The sequence below is a fragment of the Leiobunum rupestre genome, chromosome 2 (genome assembly GCF_980474605.1).
Source record: "Leiobunum rupestre chromosome 2, qqLeiRupe1.1.hap1, whole genome shotgun sequence".
In the NCBI taxonomy this organism is placed as follows: Eukaryota; Metazoa; Arthropoda; class Arachnida; order Opiliones; family Sclerosomatidae; genus Leiobunum; species Leiobunum rupestre.
The window spans coordinates 54,759,218-54,766,672 of NC_143385.1; positions in this window are offsets into that span (position 1 = coordinate 54,759,218).

Sequence of the window (7,455 nt, forward strand, 5' to 3'; positions counted from 1 at the left end):
TTTGACGAGTTTTATTCCAAAATTAGGGTAGTACTCTACCGACATAAGATAATTATAACGGCTGAATTTGACGAGTTTTATTCCAAAATTGGGGTAGTACTCTACCGACATAAGATAATTATAACGGCTCAATTTGACGAGTTTTATTCCAAAATTGGGGTAATACTCTACCGACATAAGATAATTATAACGGCTCAATTTGACGAGTTTTATTCCAAAATTGGGGTTGTACTCTACCGACGTAAGATAATAATTACGGCCCAATTTGACGAGTTTTATTGCTAAATTGGGGTAGTACTCTACCGACATAAAATAATTATAACGGCTCAATTTGACGAGTTTTATTCCAAAATTGGGGTAGTACTCTACCGACATAAGATAATTATAACGGCTCAATTTGACGAGTTTTATTCCTAAATTGGGGTAGTACTCTACCGACATAAAATAATTATAACGGCTCAATTCGACGAGTTTTATTCCAAAATTGGGGTAGTACTCCACCGACATAAGATAATTATAACGGCTCAATTTGACGAGTTTTATTCCAAAATTGGGGTAGTACTCTACCGACATAAGATAATTATAACGGCTCAATTTGACGAGTTTTATTCCTAAATTGGGGTAGTACTCTACCGACATAAGATAATAATTACAGCTCAATAGGGTGCGTTTTACTCCAAAATTGGGTTAGTACTCTACCGACATAAGATAATAATTACGGTTCAATTTGACGAGTTTTATTCCAAAATTGGGCTAGTACTCTACCGACATAAGATAATAATTACGGCTCAATTTGACGAGTTTTATTCCAAAATTAGGGTAGTACTCTACCGACATAAGATAATTATAACGGCTCAATTTGACGAGTTTTATTCCAAAATTGGGGTAGTACTCTACCGACATAAGATAATTATAACGGCTCAATTTGACGAGTTTTATTCCTAAATTGGGGTAGTACTCTACCGACATAAGATAATAATTACAGCTCAATAGGGTGCGTTTTACTCCAAAATTGGGTTAGTACTCTACCGACATAAGATAATAATTACGGTTCAATTTGACGAGTTTTATTCCAAAATTGGGCTAGTACTCTACCGACATAAGATAATAATTACGGCTCAATTTGACGAGTTTTATTCCAAAATTAGGGTAGTACTCTACCGACATAAGATAATTATAACGGCTCAATTTGACGAGTTTTATTCCTAAATTGGGGTAGTACTCTACCGACATAAGATAATTATAACGGCTCAATTTGACGAGTTTTATTCCTAAATTGGGGTAGTACTCTACCGACCTAAGATAATTATAACGGCTCAATTTGACGAGTTTTATTCCTAAATTGGGGTAGTACTCTACCGACGTAAGATAATAATTACGGCCCAATTTGACGAGTTTTATTGCTTTATTGGGGTAGTACTCTACCGACATAAAATAATTATAACGGCTCAATTTGACGAGTTTTATTCCAAAATTGGGCTAGTACTCTACCGACATAAGATAATAATTACGGCTCAATTTGATGAGTTTTATTCCAAAATTGGCGTTGTACTCTACCGACGTAAGATAATAATTACGGCCCAATTTGACGAGTTTTATTGCTAAATTGGGGTAGTACTCTACCGACATAAGATAATAATTACGGCTCAATTTGACGAGTTTTATTCCAAAATTAGGGTAGTACTCAACCGACATAAGATAATTATAACGGCTCAATTTGACGAGTTTTATTCCAAAATTAGGGTAGTACTCTACCGACATAAGATAATTATAACGGCTCAATTTGACGAGTTTTATTCCAAAATTGGGGTAATACTCTACCGACATAAGATAATTATAACGGCTCAATTTGACGAGTTTTATTCCAAAATTGGGGTTGTACTCTACCGACGTAAGATAATTATAACGGCTCAATTTGACGAGTTTTATTCCAAAATTGGGGTTGTACTCTACCGACGTAAGATAATAATTACGGCCCAATTTGACGAGTTTTATTGCTAAATTGGGGTAGTACTCTACCGACATAAAATAATTATAACGGCTCAATTTGACGAATTTTATTCCAAAATTGGGGTAGTACTCTACCGACATAAGATAATTATAACGGCTCAATTTGACGAGTTTTATTCCTAAATTGGGGTAGTACTCTACCGACATAAAATAATTATAACGGCTCAATTTGACGAGTTTTATTCCAAAATTGGGGTATTACTCCACCGACATAAGATAATTATAACGGCTCAATTTGACGAGTTTTATTCCAAAATTGGGGTAGTACTCTACCGACATAAGATAATTATAACGGCTAATTTGACGAGTTTTATTCCAAAATTGGGGTAGTACTCTACCTACATAAGATAATTATAACGGCTCAATTTGACGAGTTTTATTCCTAAATTGGGGTAGTACTCTACCGACATAAGATAATTATAACGGCTCAATTTGACGAGTTTTATTCCAAAATTGGGGTAGTACTCTACCGACATAAGATAATTATAACGGCTCAATTTGACGAGTTTTATTCCAAAATTGGGGTAGTACTCTACCGACATAAGATAATTATAACGGCTCAATTTGACGAGTTTTATTCCAAAATTGGGGTAGTACTCTACCGACATAAGATAATAATAACGGCTTAATCGGACGAGTTTTATTCCAAAATTGGGGTAGTACTCTACCGACATAAGATAATTATAACGGCTCAATTTGACGTGTTTTATTCCAAAATTGGGGTAGTACTCTACCGACATAAGATAATTATAACGGCTCAATTTGACGAGTTTTATTCCTAAATTGGGGTAGTACTCTACCGACATAAGATAATTATAACGGCTCAATTTGACGAGTTTTATTCCAAAATTGGGGTAGTACTCTACCGACATAAGATAATTATAACGGCTCAATTTGACGAGTTTTATTCCAAAATTGGGGTAGTACTCTACCGACATAAGATAATTATAACGGCTCAATTTGACTAGTTTTATTCCAAAATTGGGGTAGTACTCTACCGACATAAGATAATTATAATGGCTCAATTTGACGAGTTTTATTCCAAAATTGGGGTAGTACTCTACCGACATAAGATAATAATAACGGCTTAATCGGACGAGTTTTATTTTTAAAGATAAAGTGTTATAGGATAATTTTTAAAATTAATTGTTGCTACCTTAGAGTATGAGTGACGAAAGTAAAGCCAATGAAGATTATGGTAACATTGTGAGGTTAGCTGGTTGCCGATGCGGTTCACCTCGAAAGAACGGGAAATAGTTGAAGTAAATTGAAGCATATGCAGTTGCTGAAAAAATGAATACAAACGGAACAGTTACTTGTAAAATTCCGGCGCTCATTTTATCTGTTATAGGTTTAGAGGGTGCATATATCATTAGATTTAATTATTTAGGAGAATATCCTATAGGTGTTGTATTATTTAGGTCAGTTTTTGAGCGTTCTCATTTTGCTAATATAAGGTCCAATGGGTTGTATTGGCCGTCGGTTTGAGTGATGGCTCTTGTCTATTACAATGATTGTAATATGTTTTATTTAACTCTTATTATATTTACGGTCTTTTCTACCAGTTTGTCTTTTAATTCTTATTTAACTAAATCCTTGACAGAGTTGCAATTTATTCCGAGATTGGGTTTCTGGCATACTCTATTAAGAGTTATAACGGTAAGGCTTTAAATTTTTCGTAACAGATTGGACAAACTTTATATAACTTGTTTTATAAACTTATATATTGGTTTACAATGAAAAATATTTATGTATGAAAAAAGTACAATAGATAAATGGCCAAAGTTTAGAGACCATTTTCTTACAAAATTTTATGTCATAAGGGCTGTAAATTATAAATATTATACATACATGTATAATATTATTTTATTAAGATCATAATAAAATATCGCATTGATAAAATTTTTAACAAGTGAGTAGTGAATGAAATCAGAAAAAGCTATGTACTCGCTGTTGTAGATTCTATTATAGTGCTTCGCGAGGCAACGGGAATAAACTATAATATTATTCTGAGATTCCCTTTGACTCGTGAATTTATGAAACTTACTGACAGTGATTGGTACTTTTTTCACATCTCACGTCTCTCATCTTCGGCGACAGGTTATTTTCCAAATGTTCAATGCCGTCGGATACTTAATGTCACTATTTACACTACGATTTATAAAATATTTGTGTTTTAAAGTAATAGAGATATTTGTTTCCGGGGTATATAAACCACTACTCAATGCACATTTGAAAAAAGACCCATTTTAATATCTCTCAACTTGTAACATGTGTTGATCTCGAGTTCTCGACTTGTTCTTCAGCCTTTCGAAAATTGCAACATATTATTATTTTTTTGACATTCGAAGACTAAGACATTGTTGATTCGGTGACGTTTCTTGGAAATTTTTAAGTTAAATCGATTTTTATGAATGTTACATTTGCGCTTGCGTCACAAACCAGACTGTGAAAGATCAAATCAGCTAGGGCTGCAATCGAACCAACGATATTTTAAAATAGGTAAATTCCGAAAGTCGGTGGGTTAAAATTTTGTTTTCCCATTGTTGTGAAGACTTAAACTTCCTCAAATGTAAGGAAAGACGACGAAACAGACGACATAATGACGTACTGAAGTAAGTATTCATACGTCAGGAACGAAATTTGCATCAATGTTTAATCAATTTAAAATTATTTTAAGACAACAAATATTTGATATAATATTCTATGCAACGTTAATATATCACTACCAGGTGACTTATGTTTTTTATTTTTGTGTAAAACGTTTCTATAATTAAAAAAAAGAAAAGTGAACCATATTAAACACACGGACCATGGGAATGTTGTTCCATTGAATTGGTTGCAGTTAGTAGAGATTTTTTTAGTGATAGCGGTTTTCAAATTATCATCGACGTTTCAGATAATTTCGATAATTTTTTTAAAATTTTAATATTTCTTATCTTAATTAAGTAGATTTCCTTCACTAGAAACTGCAATACTTTTCTTCCCAAAACGTAGATAATAAGAATCCGCGAACAGATAATATGTTGACAGTATCCTTTTCACCTGGTGTTTCCTCGCAACACAATCACACCCCTCGTCATTTCAACGCACTGTTATTAAATAGAGACGGATAAACTGCCTAGTGTTGTGAAGTAAGAGTTTACATATTCCTCATAAGGGTAAAACAGTTTTCATACAAAATATTCAGAACATCCTACATTGAAACCACAATTTGTAATAAATTAATAATATTATCGTTAAGTGAATCAACAAGTTTTGTAAGTAAAGTTTTCAAATCGATAAGAAGATATAGGATAAAGTTGCGCTCCTCAGGACGACACACTCAATTTTGCTTTTATGTAGTTTTCCATTCTTAACAATGAAAAAATTGCAGATCGGTTTAAATAGATAATTTGCGTCACTTTGAAGCACAAAGACGGAAGAGTTGAAAGATTTTAAATGTGGAATTGTTTTTTTAAAAAAATTTATAGAGCACAAAATTTTGGTGTTTAAGAGTTTTTCTGTTGACGTTCGGATTTTTCTGCTACACAGTGTTTTTAAATTTTGTTAAAAGAGAGCTTAAAAAGTCTTGAGAATCTCCTTGATATCATCCTTTATTTTTTAAGGTCGCAAAAATTATTTCAGTTATTAAAGGATTGCTATTTTGTGTTCAGAGTTACCTTAGAAACCTTAGGTTTTACTACTTGCAAATGAAATTGAATGTTTGTGTCAAGAAATGTAAAAATGAAAGAACTAATCCAATTGACAGTAAGATGAAAGTCATTAAATAATTTTCCATGGTGATAACATTGATATTATTGACTCGATCAATACGTCTGTGATTTTCATATTCCTCTGGGTCGATTTAATTAGGAAAAGTGTTTGGATTTTTAAATTTCAACGAATAGTTCGCGAGCTACGGCCTTTTAACTATTAGGAGAGAATACGCATTTAACTAATTGGCGCAGCACGCAATACTAACATATCAAGAAGTCGATGAATAAACGTGCGACGCCGAAACAACCTTCTTGATATGTCAAAATGTGTGTTTTGTAGGGCTTTTTCTGTTCTTTTCAACAAGCTAGGAACTCTGTTACTAGCATTTCTAGAAAATAAATTATCCCCATTTAAATTTTTAAATTATAGGACGAACAAACTTTTCAGACAGTGTACCAATAAAAACCAACAGCCTCCTACACTTAATGAAAAGTGATAAATAACTGAAAAAACCTTTTATTTTATATAACATTTATACGTAACATTCCTGGTGCAAGGAGACATTTACTAGAGTAAAATTGAACCATGTCTTCGACGTCATTCAAAATCTACCTCGAGAGCCGTTGGGTTTACGGATTTGGTTCCATTTAGAAAGTGGTTACTCGCCATATTTTTTAACCACATTTGAGAAATCAGAAGCCGAAAAATGGAACTTAGTTAGTATAAAGTATTTAAAATGTACTCAAATCTTTCCTGAAATAGCCTCAAAACAGCAGTGGCTAAAAGAAAAATAGTTTCACTTTATTTTCTATCCATCAGCGGCTTCTACACAACTCTAATAAGGACCAGTTTCACCAGATTGCCAAAATATACCTCTCCTCGGAAGATTTTGCCCTTGGGCGTATTAACTACTGGACGCGGCACTCATCGATATATCGCCATATTCAAAGCGTCCTCCAGAAAAACCCAATCCCCATTCTATCCCAACCAGTAGAATATTTTGTATTATAATTTTAATAAATATTACAAATGTTATTGCCTTAAGCAAATTTCCAATATCAATCGAACAAAACCAACTTTGGACCCAAAACGTTCATAAATTAACTAAGCAACAAAATTAAAAATAGATAATACGAAATTTTAAATTCTTAGAACGCTCACGAAACGAAAAATGTACTATTTTATAGACAAAAACCAACCCAATGTATTATAGGTCTTAAACAATCAAATGTTTATGGAAAGCGAAAACCAAAACTATAAGTGAAAGCACTAATAAAAACTGCGTTGGCTTATAACGATAGCCCAACGAAGCCGATAAAAATCAATGCAAATAAAAAGTCGTAGACATGAATTCTCCCCCCCATTATCAACACTTTCGATAGACGAAATAAAACAAGAAAAATACCCAATAGGAAAATATATAATAATAACCCAACCAAGTTACAAGTTAATTAAAATACTTAGGAATCAAGAAAAGGTCAATCTAAATTCCCACAGTAATAAATATTGTATTAGCATAAATATGCAATAAAAATATCAAATAATAACCCAATAAAACAACAAGGTAATTCAAATACTTAGAGATCCAGAAAATATCAATCCATATACACAAGGTAATGAAAATTGTATTAGAAAAAAACAATAACAATAAAAATTGGCGTTTTCTATAAAACTCTTATATTTTACCAACATACGTAATTTAAATCATGTAAGCTTAGGTCCCTCTTTCGCCATTGACTCCTCGAT